The sequence below is a fragment of the Ambystoma mexicanum genome, chromosome 12 (assembly GCF_040938575.1).
Source record: "Ambystoma mexicanum isolate Mex_15411 chromosome 12, UKY_AmexF1_1, whole genome shotgun sequence".
Taxonomy (NCBI): Eukaryota; Metazoa; Chordata; class Amphibia; order Caudata; family Ambystomatidae; genus Ambystoma; species Ambystoma mexicanum.
Window position 1 is genome coordinate 53504191 of NC_090936.1, and position 14432 is coordinate 53518622.

The following is a 14432-nucleotide window of genomic DNA, read 5'->3' on the forward strand; positions in this document are numbered from 1 at the left end:
GTTGAGTTCTCCAAGTAGAATAATTTGAGAACTTGGCTTAGTATTGTTGAAGAGGAGAAGAGTGAGGTCTTCTTCAAATGTGGATACCGGCCCTGGTGGTCTGTATACAAGGTGGATAGTAGTGGTGCGAGAGGCCGATATAGGTAATTTAACGGACAGGGGCTCGGCTGAGGTGAATGACTGGTTAGAGAATGGTCTAAGTTCTAATGCGGTTTTAGAGATAAAGGCGGTGACGCCGCCTTTGGCTTGGTTAGAGTCTCTATCAAGTCTGATGATAATGTCATTGTCTGGAATGCCGAGTGAAAGGGATGGCCCAGCAGTCGCGTGTAGCCACATTTCGGTGACTGATAGGAAGTCAAGGTCAAGTGAGGTTATGGTGTCAGAGATTTCAAGGGCATGGGCAGGCAAGGATCTAGCATTGATCAGTGCGCCCTTAATTAAGGTTGTGGTATTATTGGTGATGCTGATGGTTGTTGAGATGTGGTGAGGTCTGGTCACAATGGTAGGGTTTTTTGGTGAGTGCCAGGAGGGTGGGTATCTTTAGCCTAACCTTTTATGTCTTGTTATAAGTGAGCATGGTTGGTTAGGTGTAGGTTTTTTAGTAAAGTGCTGAATCCAAAGGTCTGGTGCATTGAGGTAAGGATTGTTACAACACTCTGGTATGCTTGAGGAAGGCTTAGAGGCTTCTAGTAGCCATTGTGGCAGAAAAATGGTTGGTGGTATGTCCGCTTGAGTGGGTAACCTCTTCTGTGTAATAATCGGCAACAGGAAGCATTGTGGAGCTACCAGACGGGCCCAGAGCCTCAAAATTAATAATTTCTTCAAACTCTATTTTCAGAGCGAATTGCCAGTTGTACCAAGCAATATCTTGACAAGAGTTAAAATGAAAGCAAGTTGATTTTGTGTTCCACCGCTTGCATAACTTGAAACGAAGCAAAATTTTATTTAAGGACTAACCCATTTTAGGGAACCAAACTTATTTCATTTTCTGTAAACCTCTCCTGATGATCGATTTAAGAATTATTGAATTGTGAAACATGTGTTGAGAGTAGTATAATTTGATAGCTGAGACTTTGAAAAATAAAAAAAATGTAAATCTTTTTTTCTCAACAAACGCTATCTACGAGCATAAGTTATTCCTATTTCTGAACTGGCATACAACAAATAAGTAATAACTATTTCTCTAGTTGGTGCAAATACCGTTTATCCCCAAATGTTCCTATACTCTAAGCTACGGAGCAGTCTCACAACAGGGATAACACATTTTGCATGACAACTAACTTTTTGAAACAAAAAAATGGAATCGCCATGAGCCAGATACTAAAGACTGCAAAGTGCAGGATAAACCCGGTATGCCACTTTTGTTGATAGATGGCAGGGACTGGTACTGTCCAGAATCTCTGTAGGTCAAAGGTGGGTAGGTGATTAGGCACAATAGAAAGTGGAGGCAGTTGATAATACCCTGGGGGTATGGCTGCTGCTCTAGGAGCTAGTGTCAATAGCTCCTAGAACAGATGAGGTACAGCATTCAGTAGCAGGAGCTATGGCTTAGAAAGATGATCTTAGTTGGGGGGTTCCTTTTCAGAGTGAGGTTGCTAAACAATGATCAATATTCGTGACACATTAAAGGCACTTAGATGCAGATTAGTTGTGCAGAGAGGCAGTCAGCAGTGGCACGTATGACGCAGTAAGGTGCTTCAACGTAGTATGGCAATGGAGCAGAGGGGGCACAAAAGGGCACTTCAACACAGTGCGGCAGTGAAGCCAACAACAATGATGAACAATAACGTCATAGTAGGGCGCTTCAGCACAATATGGCAATTGCACAGAAGGGCATTCTGCAGTGACGCAGTGGGGCACTACAGCACAGTAAAGCACTGTGGTGTTTGACCAAGGTGCAATTTGGCATGCTGGTAGACAGGGGCAATCAGCATGGGTAAAGGGAGGGCTGGATGCCGCTTGAAATCAGATGGGTACAAGGTACATGTGGTGCAATGGGAGGCTAACAACTCAATACATTCATGGGAACATCGGTGTAGGTTACATTGAGTTCTAAGCGGGAGGACGCATATAAAGCGGGCGAGCGGTCTATGGGAGCACGCTGAATAAGAATGCTGGCTAGAGTAGGGAACAGACTTTGTAAGGTGCGGAAGTGCTGGCCGTAATGGCGCGAGCAGTGTAAGTACGTTTTTCGTGTGGGAGCAACCGTGCTCAGAGATAGGCACCGGACAGAGAAGTAAGTCCTGTGGTACACATAACACGGTGATGAGCGGGAGGGCAGTTCGGGATAGTTAGTTATGGGAGTGAGGAAGTCAGGAGCGGGCCTGCCAGTCAATGTTTGCAGGTAGCGTCTCACCGTGCAAGTTGTAAAATTGTGGGGCTGGTGTGCAGTTTGCTGGTGCGTTGAAGTAGGTGAGCACACTTGAAGCTCTTTGGGCAGCGGAGAGAGACCGGCAGCGTCAGTGCTCATTCCAGCTCGGTCAGGATCAGTCAGGAGCCTTTCTTGGTTGCCTTCGTTGGGGGCTGGCTAACGCCTGCTGGTGGCCCGCAATTGTCTATCAGATGGTGACTAGCCAATCAGAAAGCAAAGACTCTTCGTAGCTCTGAGGATGGTGAGTTTTAAACGGCGGCGGCCATTTTGGATTCTTGCATCTGGAAAGACAAAGGTTGCAGACCACTATAGGGTAAGAGGGAGAGAACTGCATGTCTGGGTCCTCTGTCCTAGTCCTCAATGTGCCCGCCAACTCCCTGTCAGACCCTGTTTCTGTATGCAGTCATTCCCAGTTTTGTCTTCCAATTATAATTGGACATTTATAACGTGCTTAATACCCAGAGCTTTCTGAGCGTGGACCCAGGGATCAAACCTATGTTGCTCGTGTCGTCTTGCTTTCAAGACGAGCGCATTGCCCCTGAGCTATCCTCCCCAACCACACACTTTCTCTTTTCGATTCACCTTCCACCCTCTTTCTCCTTTTCCCACAGCTCTTTTAAATTGTCGTAGGGTGTATTGAGCAGTGAAGACGAAATCTACATGTATATACCAAGCTCTGAGTGAGGCCACAAATTACAGATACTGTGCACTATGAAATTAGATATTCCTTTCAAAAGACGGCTGCGTGGGAAGCTGGGTGTAATGACTCAGAAGACACTATTAGTTCTCCAAAGATCAGTCTCTTGGAATTAACAACCCCTGCACAATTTCCAAAGTTGCTGGGATCAAACATTGGAGTGCAAAGGCTGAGAAGTTCAATTTGCAGAATCAGTTTACCCTGAGAGTATTGTTGCTAATCAATGAAAGGCCATTCATTGGCAGGTTTGCAAATAACACTGTACGGACTAATTAAGACGAAGGGAGAAACGGTTCTTTGTTATGCGCAATGCGAAAAGATCATTTATGCAATTCCCATTACGCTTACAAGATCTCAATTCTCGCAACGTGCCTCTCCTGACAGTTGACTTGGCAGAGATCACCCCCTCCCCGATTGCTGTCCAACTCCCCTCCTTTCCTTGTTCCCACTGGTTTATGAGGTGTCCCTGGTTTCCACTGTCATTATCCAGGGGTCACCTCATAACCCCATCACTCATGCCTCCACTCCCCAGTGTGTAAGTCCCACTCTCCTTCCCTCCACACTTATTGCCAGAGGGGCTACACTAATGTCAGGACTGTCAGGGGACTCGGGGCTAGCTAGCTTTTTGGTTGAGGCCCCTGAGCTTCTATCCAGGGCTACAAACAAAAGACCCAGGGATATATAGCTCCCGCAGGGCGACCCCTAGCGACGCCTGCGATGGTGCCCCGGCCCATTCAGTCCTCTTTCGCTTCCTTGTATTGTGCAATGGACGTTTCACACTCGTTACTTATGTAATGTCTATTGGGCAATACAGGGGGTACACTGGCGGAACATGTGGTTTTTCAGTAGCTCATTTCATAAATAGTAGTTAGGGTCGCCTGGAATATTTACAGCATGGGGTAAATGCAAATTAATACATTTGCTACATGTTTTGTTATTTACCCCATGCAGTGCTTGTAATTAGGTGGCATTTAAAAAAACAGGACTTGTTTAAAATAACAACAGTCTTTACCATTACCACTGAACTTATAATTAGATCCTAGATGTAAAGGCACTTTCGCAGAAAATGGTTAACATGTAAAAATTCGCTAATGTTATTTCTGTCTTGCCTTCTTTTCTAGTGCAAGGGGCAGGGGGTAATGTGTGCAGAACCCCCCCGTTACCGAATCAGTCGATCCGTCCGCCGCACCCCTCGTCATCACACATCCCTGATGCACCGAGAATGGTTTCTAGCTACGGCATCAAAAGAGAAACCCCAGGAGGGGGGACGCTTTGGAAAACTGGATGTGATCAGAATACCAAAAGCGTTCCTTTGCGGGCTTAGAGTGTGTGTGCCACAGCGTGATGCAATTACGCCCGAGGAGAGTCGCCTTCCCGCTAATGGTGATTAGGGAATGCGCATGCACGTGGCATTGGAGTAATCAGAGGGTGCTTGCGCAAGCACGTGGCATTGGAGTAATCAGATGGTGCTTGCGCATGCACGTGGCATTGGAGTAATCAGAGGGTGCTTGCGCATGCACGTGGCATTGGAGTAATCATAATCAGTGGGTGCTTGCGCATGCACGTGGCATTGGAGTAATCAGTGGGTGCTTGCGCATGCACTTGGCATTGGAGTAATCAGTGGGTGCACGTGCTTGCGCATGCACGTGGCATTGGAGTAATCAGTGGGTGCTTGCGCATGCACTTGGCATTGGAGTAATCAGTGGGTGCTTGCGCATGCACGTGGCATTGAAGTAATCAGTGGGTGCTTGCCATGCACGTGGCATTGGAGTAATCAGTGGGTGCTTGCGCATGCACGTGGCATTGGAGTAATCAGTGGGTGCTTGCGCATGCACGTGGCATTGGAGTAATCAGAGGGTGCTTGCGCATGCACGTGGCATTGGAGTAATCAGTGGGTGCTTGCGCATGCACGTGGCATTGGTGTAATCAGAGGGTGCTTGCGCATGCACATGGCATAGCATTGGAGTAATCAGTGGGCGCTTCTCGCTGTGACACGCACTGGCTTCACTGCAAAGGACTGGACTGGCATGCGGAGGCGGGCAGCATGCGGACTCATGAATTCTGTGTATTACCCGTCGCTTCCCGGGAAGGGGCGTGCTGTGTGATGGAATGCAGAAGGTGCACGCGTTCTCAAATACAGATCTGTACCCACTGTGAGCACAGAGTGGGGCGGCGCAGTGCATTAAGCTGCCCCTGGCCCCCAGTACCCCGGCTCTGTATAAACTGCTCTGCAGGAATAGCAAGTAGGCGATTTATTTTGTTAGAGCTTTGGAACACGAGGAGATCGGAAGACACAGAAATAAGAGTTTCTGTATTTCTGCTTCACAGATAATGCCCCCCCACACACACACCTCTCATCTTTCGCCCACAGTTTCTAACAAAGCGTGCAAGAGGTGCTGGTGATGAAGAAAGATGAGGCGCTATCGAGATGAGAAAGAATGTTTCCTTTTAGTTACGAAAAATAATACAAGTGAGTCATTCTAAACAATTTATAAAACTCCTTTAACCGAAGAATGCACGCATCTTCTCCTAAGGTCATCAAGACCAGAGCGGACAGTAAAAACCAGCACAACTCTTCATAAAGCGCGACCGTTTCTTCTACAAATTCCTTGCAGACTTCCGTATTTCAATAAAACTTTTCCAAAAGTTAGCAACAGATCTGGATACATTTTTTATCACACTCTTATCATTTTACAAGAAAATCGTTCTAAAGTAGACAACTTTAATCATGTGCCTAATTAGACTGTAGTCTTAAGGGCCTCATCATAAATTGGACGCTATAGCGGATACCGCCTGGGCAAATAGCTCTTCCGACAACCGGTCCTGCAGTATTACTGCCGGCTAGAGCTTTAAGTGGGGTAAGAAATCAAGGGGGGGCCTCATTTGGGGCGTGGCCTAAAAGAGTACACAAACCATAGTAAGGTACGCAAACAAATATATACATTAAATGCATTTATATATTTGAATGCTTACCTTACTATGGTATGTGTACTATGCAAGCCATCTTTTATAAACATAGAAATATGTTATATATTTCTATGTTTATAAAAGATGGCTTGAAAAGTACACAAACCGTAGTGTTGTACGCACGTAAATATATAAATGGTTACATTTATATATTTGCGTGCCTTACTATGGTTTGTGTACTTCAAGATGGCTTGAAAAGTGCACAAAGCATAGTAAGGCACTCACACAAATATATAACATTTATGTATTTGTACGCATACCTTATGGTTTGCATGCTTTTCAAGCCATCTTTTTAAAACATTTCTATGTTTATAAAAGATGGCTTGAAAAGTCTACAATTCAAGCCATCTTTTATAAAGCTTTGCCGACGGACAAAGTCTGAGGCATCTTTGTCCGTTGGCACAGCTTTATAAAAGATGGCTTGAATTGTGTACTTTTTAAGCAATCTTTTATAAACACAGAAATATGGGACTGAATCCCCAGGTCCGCCGAGGGTCAAAGAAGCCTCAGTGACCTGGGGAAGGGGAAACAAAAGGATACTAACTTCATCCTGTGACCCCTCGCGCGATTGGTCACAAGTGGAAGTTACATTGACTGACAGAAGTGCCAGCCAGCCACAGCTGTGGCTGGCACTTCTGTCAGCTTGCCTAACTCGAAAATGGCGGGTGCATCTCCCGTCGCGGATGCAGTGAATGAGTGGACCGGGATAAACTAGTTTGCAACCCTGAGGGTCCCGCCACTGATGAAAACTGACTACCCTGAAAACGAGAGGGTTCAGAGGGAGGTGGGTTCAAGGCACTAGGTCTAATGAATGAGAAAACGGGTCGAACCCTGAGAATGATCTGGTCCCAAGGTTCTGGGTTATAATGAGAGATAGGAAAATTATCCAGTCAGACTTGAGTCTTGAAGACTAGGTCCTGTTGGCCAGATTGAATATTTAACTGAGAGGATAACACCTCTTTCAACGTGGACACGCGGTCTGATTCCAGGAGATTGACTTTCCTATTTTCCCCTTGTGGTGGCACCACAATTATTAGCATGAGTTTGCAATTTTTGTCAGTTGAATCACATCCCACTCATGACACAATATGTGAGAAACTCATGGTGACAACAAGTAAGACAGACACAAGTGATCACAGCCGTATGCACGGTGGAAAAACGCCTAATGTACACCTATAGCTTAGATGGGAGCAATCGTCAACCATCAAATGAAAATTAAGGCAGTCCGAGTGGCGTCCTGTCAAAAGAAAAAAGGCCTATACTAAGAAACCTATTGCTAAGCCTCACAACTTGTACAAAAAGTAATAGGTGGGATAGTTCTCAAGGAAAGAAAGAAGTGTTCTCAAACAATATGTCAGGATGCGGTAGCCTGGGTCTTCCTTCCCCACGTTTCGAGCATGGGGTAAGATGGATGCTTGAGCACAGTAGAGTCTCAGGCTTCTCCAGCACGAGACGACAGTTCTAATGGCAGCTCTCAGGACACACTCTCTGGCTTTCAGTTACCAGGGCTGTCGATGGCCAAGTCTCGTTTCACTTGAAAGTCTCTTACCTTCGAGGACCTGACGTGTTCAAACAACAAAACATACAGTTCCATTAACAAATGAAAGTTCTTTTCCAATGTTCACTGGGTGATGGGTTCACCCCTGGCTCCCCCTCTTCTGGGCGCTGACCCATCTCAATTGTTTATTACAGTTTCACGTAGGTTGATGGTTTCACCACTGGGTACCCCTCTTCTGGGCGCTGACCCTCCACGTATCATATTCCAAAATATATCACAGTTACTTCATCAATCAACATTGGGTGACAGCTTCACCCCTGGATCGCCCTTGGTCAGGCTCGAACCTCTCTTGCCTTTTGCAGAATTACTCCTCCCTCAATTTCTCAATGCTTTTTGATTGGGTGATGGCTTCACCCCTGGTTCTCCCTCAGTCGGGCTCGGACCCCTCTTTACTTCACATTCACAATTATCCAATATCATTGGGATTCACTCCCCTTTCTTTCACAGTGCTTGTAGATCAAAGTCTTTCGATTGTACTGGGATTTTGCTTGACCCTCTGTATGACCACTTTGACCTATTTCGCCGGCCCTCCTACGGCATTCTGTTATCTGTAATTTCTCTCAAATGGGGCTATCGGCCAGAGTCTCTTGAGTTTAGCGCCCACGTGGTGCCGGTCTCCCTCTTTAACACTTTTACAGTTCAATCAAAGTTCCTTGAACTTGCTTCAAACTTACCACTTTGCGGTTCTCTCAGTCACCACAGCCTGGTTCTTATCGATTCTCCCTTGGACTCACCGACTGTGATGAACTGCTTGGCTTTTGGCTTTTCTGGACTCACGGCCGCTACCACGGGTGCAGGAGCTTCCCTTGCTCCTGCTTATCGGCATAAGCATGCCCCATGTACCAATGACATCTGCTGCAAGACACTTCTGCTATTGTTCGCAGTCTTAGGCTCTTTTCCAAGAAGGTTCCGTGGGTCTGGGATGAAAAGGGCAAGGTCACTTCTCTCCTCACCACCTTCTCGATTCCTACCGCCTTTCTCCTTAGGTTGAACTGCTGCACCTGCATAGCTGTGCCATTGTCCTGTCTGCCATGCTTGCCTCCCTCGTACTGTGATCTCTGGCTCCACCTTTTATCCCTGTGGGGAAAGGAAAGGGCTGTCAGGTGTATGTGATTCTGATTAATTGCCTGACTTTGCCTGCCCCTTTTATTGGAACATGTCAGGTAAATGGCTTGGTGTTAGTCCGTTGTCCTTTGTGTTGCACGAAAGCATTAGAGTTAGAAAAGGGGGTGGCAGTGGTTTGGAATATCCTAGATGAGAGGACGGGGAAAAGTTTTTAAAGGAAGGGGAATACCATGTCTCACCCGTCGGTGTCGCACTCCCTGAGGATCCCCCACCCAGGTGATCCTCCCTCACTGGTCCACCCACAGGAACTGGATCCAATAGCGAAGTCCGTGTCCTGGGCACCTGGATGACAGATCCTCGAGGTTTCGACAGGGAGACACTTTCAGGTTTCTCACAACCTACAATGTCAACTTAGTTATTGCTACCTTTGCTCAACCCAGGAGCATGACCCTAGTCTTTTTGCAATTCCAGCACTCATGTGACCTGCAGCAGAGTCAATCCACGCTCCTTGACAAGATGACCGGCTCATCTTTATCCACAACTATTATTGCAAAAGCTCCCTCCTAGATAGATTAATAGTCTCTTGGACCTGTCGCCGAGAATGTCCCCCCTTTCCAATGTTTTCATATTCACCTTTTACTGCCAATTCTGTAAAGGGTCATACAACCCCTTCACATTCTCAGGAGGACGACTCTTGCATGCACTTCAAGTCTTCAATTTAGATTGATCTCTGATGATCTACATAAGCAGACCAGATCCACTGCATCAGGCCCAGAAATAATCAACCCAAGCAGACCGGATCCATTGCAGCCAACACCACTCCGGGTTTCAAGCCTGGGCTTCAACCTCCCTTTGAGCTGAAAATACCTCCATGATCAGAGACAGTAACTGCGCACCTGTCTCCACTGCCCCCGTGTGTGCATCTGCACCGTGTCATCATGTAAGAAATGCTTTTTAATACACTCAGACCCCTTTTTGGAAATGCAATTGATTTTGTGCATAATTTTTCATGTAGCACTTTCACAATGTCTGTCCATTGTGACCTTCACCATGCACCGACATGCCATCCTGCAAGCTCTCGTGAGGCACCTACATCTTGATTTTCAAAGTGCACTATTATCGTGTTACTAAGACACTCACCAGCCTCATTGTAAAATGTGGGGAGCGGGGAATGGAAACTTAAAAGCGAGGCATCATCTTTTTACACCTCCATTTCCCACTGTGTGCCATTTTGCTGCAGTGACAACGTAGAGGAGGGCACAGAACAGAGATAGGATCTCTGCCGTGCTGTGTCAGTGTATTTAAGGCATACATGAGATTTTCATGCAAGCGTAACATTAATTGTTTACTATGGAATCCACCTTGGTTTTGCACTTGCTAAGGATCAAGCTATTTCTTTGGCCTCACTTCCTACAACCTCACCTCCCCCCATGCCTCTGTCCCTGGGGCAACTGTCTTCTTTCCAAATACTCTCTGAAACCGACGTCCCTTCTCGTCTTGCCCTTGCTCATCCGACTGCTGCCCCTGGTGATTCTCGGCCCTCGTCCCTGATTCCCATTGTCTACCTTTCTCTTGCTAATTATCTCACTTTTCTCTTCATTCTCTCACTTTCCTCATCCTCTTTTCCCTCATTCTTCAAGTATGTCACTATTCTCCCGATCATTAAAAACAAATTCACTTGACCCCTCTCTTTATTCTAACTTCTGCCCTATTTCTCTCCTTCCTTTCCTTTCTAAGCTACTGGAGTGAATTGTTTACACTGAAGTCTCTCTTTTGTTGACCTTCATTCACCCCTCCCTTCAATCTGGGTTCATGCCCTCTTATTCAACCGAGACTGCATATCTAGCAATAACTGAATCTTTTCTTTCCGCTCACTATCAGAAGCTATCCTCTCTGCTTTTGCTCCTGGATCTGTCGACCGCTTTCGATATGGTTGACCACTCTATTCTTCTTTCCTCTCTTTTCCATCTTGGTTTTTGCGACTCTGTTTTGGACTGGTTCTGGTCTTAATTCAGCAACCGTACCTTCTCAATTTTTTGGTCTGGTTAGTCCTCTTCCATTTTCCCTCTTCTACACAGTGTGCCCTAGAGTCCTCTGCTTGGTCCTCTACACTTCTCTCTTCATACTGCTCATCTTGGGGCTGTTAGCTCTGCAAATGGTTTCTCATTTGTATTCCGATGACTCCAACATTTTCCTCTCTTTCTTCTCTTTCTCTGATTCCATCCACTCATCTCTTTTGGCCTGTCTTCTCTCCATCCAAACCAGGATGTCCTCACACTTCATACATCTGAATCCTTCTAAAAATGAGGTCCTTTTCTTTCCTGCTTGTACTGTTCCTCCTCCCCTTGCTCCTGATTCCCTCTCTCGTGCCACCTCTGCTTGAAATCTACGTGTCCCTCACTGTCTTTCTGCTCTCACATTTCCTCTATCTCTCACTCCTGTTGCTTCCAACTTTTTAACATTTGCAGGACTCGCCAGTTTCTTACTTTTCATGCTTCTAAACTCCTGATCACTTCTTTAGTCTTTTCTCCCTTTTCTATTGCTCCTGTCTACTCCTGGGCCTCCCAGCATATTGTCTTGCCCCTCTTCGCTCTATCTATTCTTTCTCCATTCATACTCTTTGTTCTCTCTCTCCTACGGAATCTATCTCGTCTGCTCGCACCAACTTCAGTGGATTTCTTTTGACGCTCATCTTCTGTTTGATTTCCTATACCTTGTCCTTAAATGCCTTTGTGGACTAGTTCCCCACTATCTCTCCTCACTTTTTTTCTTTGCATTCTCCCCGGCTGCCTCTTCGGTCACAATCCCTCTTTCTCCTAAGTGTTACTCTTCCCCCCTGCACCCTCTCTTGTTTCCGGTTTTCTCCCTCCTAGCTCCTAAACATCTCCCAGGGAACCGAGGGAGATACCAAATCCAGAGGACCCTACCGCAGCTCCAGAACCGGTACCTAGCCAGCACACAGTGTGCCCTCCTAGGCTCTGCAACAAGCTTCCTAGGTGGGAAGTGCCAGAGAGTCTCTGAACCAAACCAAGGACAAGGCAGCTGCCTACAACACTCTTCTCAGCTTTGGGCCGTCTGCCTTAAAGGACGACACCAGCCCAGTAAATAAGCTTAGAAAAGTGCAGTGCATTGACAAGCATCTACCAATGTCTGCCTTAAAGGACATGTTTGAGCCAGTCAAGCCCCTCGAACTGCAACTGACTACACCGCTGACTGTTGTTACACCGTAGTCGCTAAAGCCATCCGAGATGCCTCGAGCAGTGCTTCCGAATCGCCGACCAGTACTGAGACAACAACTCCTGAACCCAATCTGCTGTGTAGGCCAGCCTGCAGTCGTCCATCCAGCTTCGCTCACCGAACTGCCTGCCGCCTGACACCAGCAGCTGTCTCCCATATTGTCAGAACCACAAAGAGATCTTTATGGATGCATTGGAAAAAGCATCACCCCACTTACACTCAGAAGAAATCAAGATGGCGCCTTTTTTGTTCCGTTCTTCCAACTCCAGCGCCGCGGTCTAGTTCTTTTCAAAATGGCTACCGCCACCTACCTGAATCTACTAAGTTCCTTCTGAACTTCGGGTAGGTGCGTTGCTACTTGCTACTTTGTTTGCTATTACGCTACGCTCCTGAAATGACCTTCTCTTCCTACCTAGCCTTCTCAGTTATATCATCCTTTCATGCTTTCTTTCCTTAGCGCTCCTCACAGCGCTCCTTGCTTCTTACCTCCTCGGTACTCCGGTGCTGTTCCGTTCCTGTCTTGCTCTTACTACCTTCCGCTTACTTCTTGCGGATTATCATTACCGAAGGAGTCCTTCTCCTTCACCTTTGTTGCTGTTCTGCTGCTGCGGAATTCTCACGGAAGGATTTCAGCTCCTCTTCCTTGTTGCCGTTGCAGCCGCTGTGGATTACCTACTAAAGGAATTCATCTTACCTTCATCTCCGCCAGAAAACATTGGACACCGTGAAGGCATCTCTACGACGGGTTTTCTTCCCATGAGGGTTTACCGTGGATGCCGCCCTCTGATCTCTGTGAGTCCAATCATGGCCTCTTTAGAGACTTGAGGGAGACATACCTTTTTCTTCAAACAAAGTCAAACTTTATATCGTCAGAAGCTATGTGAGTAACTTCAAACTATCTAGTATTGTTACAGATAGCGACGCCAGTAAGGAAGATGGATCAGCAAATACAACAGCTGATATCCGCGGTTCAAACATTGAATACAAAGATGCAAACTCTAAAAGATGAAAACCAATTGTTGCGACAATTGGTTACTTCTCGTTCCGAAATACCGCCTGGACCATTAGCCATGGGAAAATTTGATGGTAACCCCAAGAAACTCAAGGAATATCTGAACTCCTGTACAGTGAAGTTTTCTCTCAAACCTACATTCTTTCCTACAGGCAGAGCTAAGGTTAGTTATATGATAACAAACATGTCTGGGAATGCTCTGGCATGGGCTACGCCCCTGGTCACAACCAACAATCAGCTGATGGATTCATGGATTCACTCACTGGATTCACAAATGGTGTACAAGCAATGTTTGGTAAACGGGAGTTAGTGGTCACGGCCCAAGAACAGTTACTAGACCTACGCCAAGGCAACACCGAGATTCTCTCCTTCATTACTCAATTCAAACAATTAGCAGCAGAAACTGCATGGTCTGACGATGCCCTAATCACTATATTTCGGAGAAACCTTTGTGATGATCGTAAGGATGACATTTCTCGTGTTCCACGACCCCCTAACCTCGCAGAAATGATCTTGCTTGTACTCTAGATTGATAACCGTGTTCAGGAGAGAAATAACGAGAAACGCAAGTCTCGGAACCGTCCGAGTACACAGCCAAGTCGTCCTGATTGACCTTCACAAGCTCTAGAAGATGGAGAACCTATGCAATTGGGAGCAACCAGAGGTCCACTGACGCCGGAAGAAAGACTTCGACGCAAGACGCTGGGTCTTTGTCTTTGCATGTACTGTGGTTCAGATAAACATAACATAACCGAGTGCAATCTGATTCCTCCAAGACGCTCGGGAAACACCAATACTCGCCCATGAAAGGGACCTTGAGTGGGTATCGCGCAAGTAGTTCCCTAGGCTGTCTTCCTACTTCTCAAAATATGATACTACTCCCGGGTACTTTAGTACTTCATGACAAAAGTCTTCCCGGGATACCGGCCCTTATTGATTGCGGGGCTGCAGGAGTATTTATGGATGATGAATGGGCTACTCATCATTCCATTCCCAGGAGAACCAAGGAGGTGGCCGTTCCTGTCAAAGGAGTAGGTGGAACACCACTACTATCTGGTCCTATAAAAGAGAACTCAGAGGAAGTCATTCTAAAAATCAACTCCCATCAAGAAAAGATTGTCTTTGACCTGATTAAGGCTGCTCATTATCCTCTCAACATTGACTTCCCTGGTTAGTCCAACATAACCCCTTCATAAATTGGACTGCAGTTCCCCCTTTTTGGGGTTCTGAACATTGTTTGACAAACTGCCTTCACCAAGGGGCTATAGGATTATTCACTTCCTCTTCTAAAGACAGTACTCCTTCTGATACGTCGGTGGTATCCAATCTCAATCTATTACCAGAATGTTATCTTGAATTCCAAGACATATTTTCTGACAAAGAATACAAAGAACTTCCACCTCATCGTCAAGATGATTGTTCTATTGACCTAATCCCTGAGGCACAAGTGCCGTTTGGGCGAATGTATACACTCTCTGGACCAGAAAAGCAGGCGCTGAAAGACTACCTTCAAGCCAATCTTCGG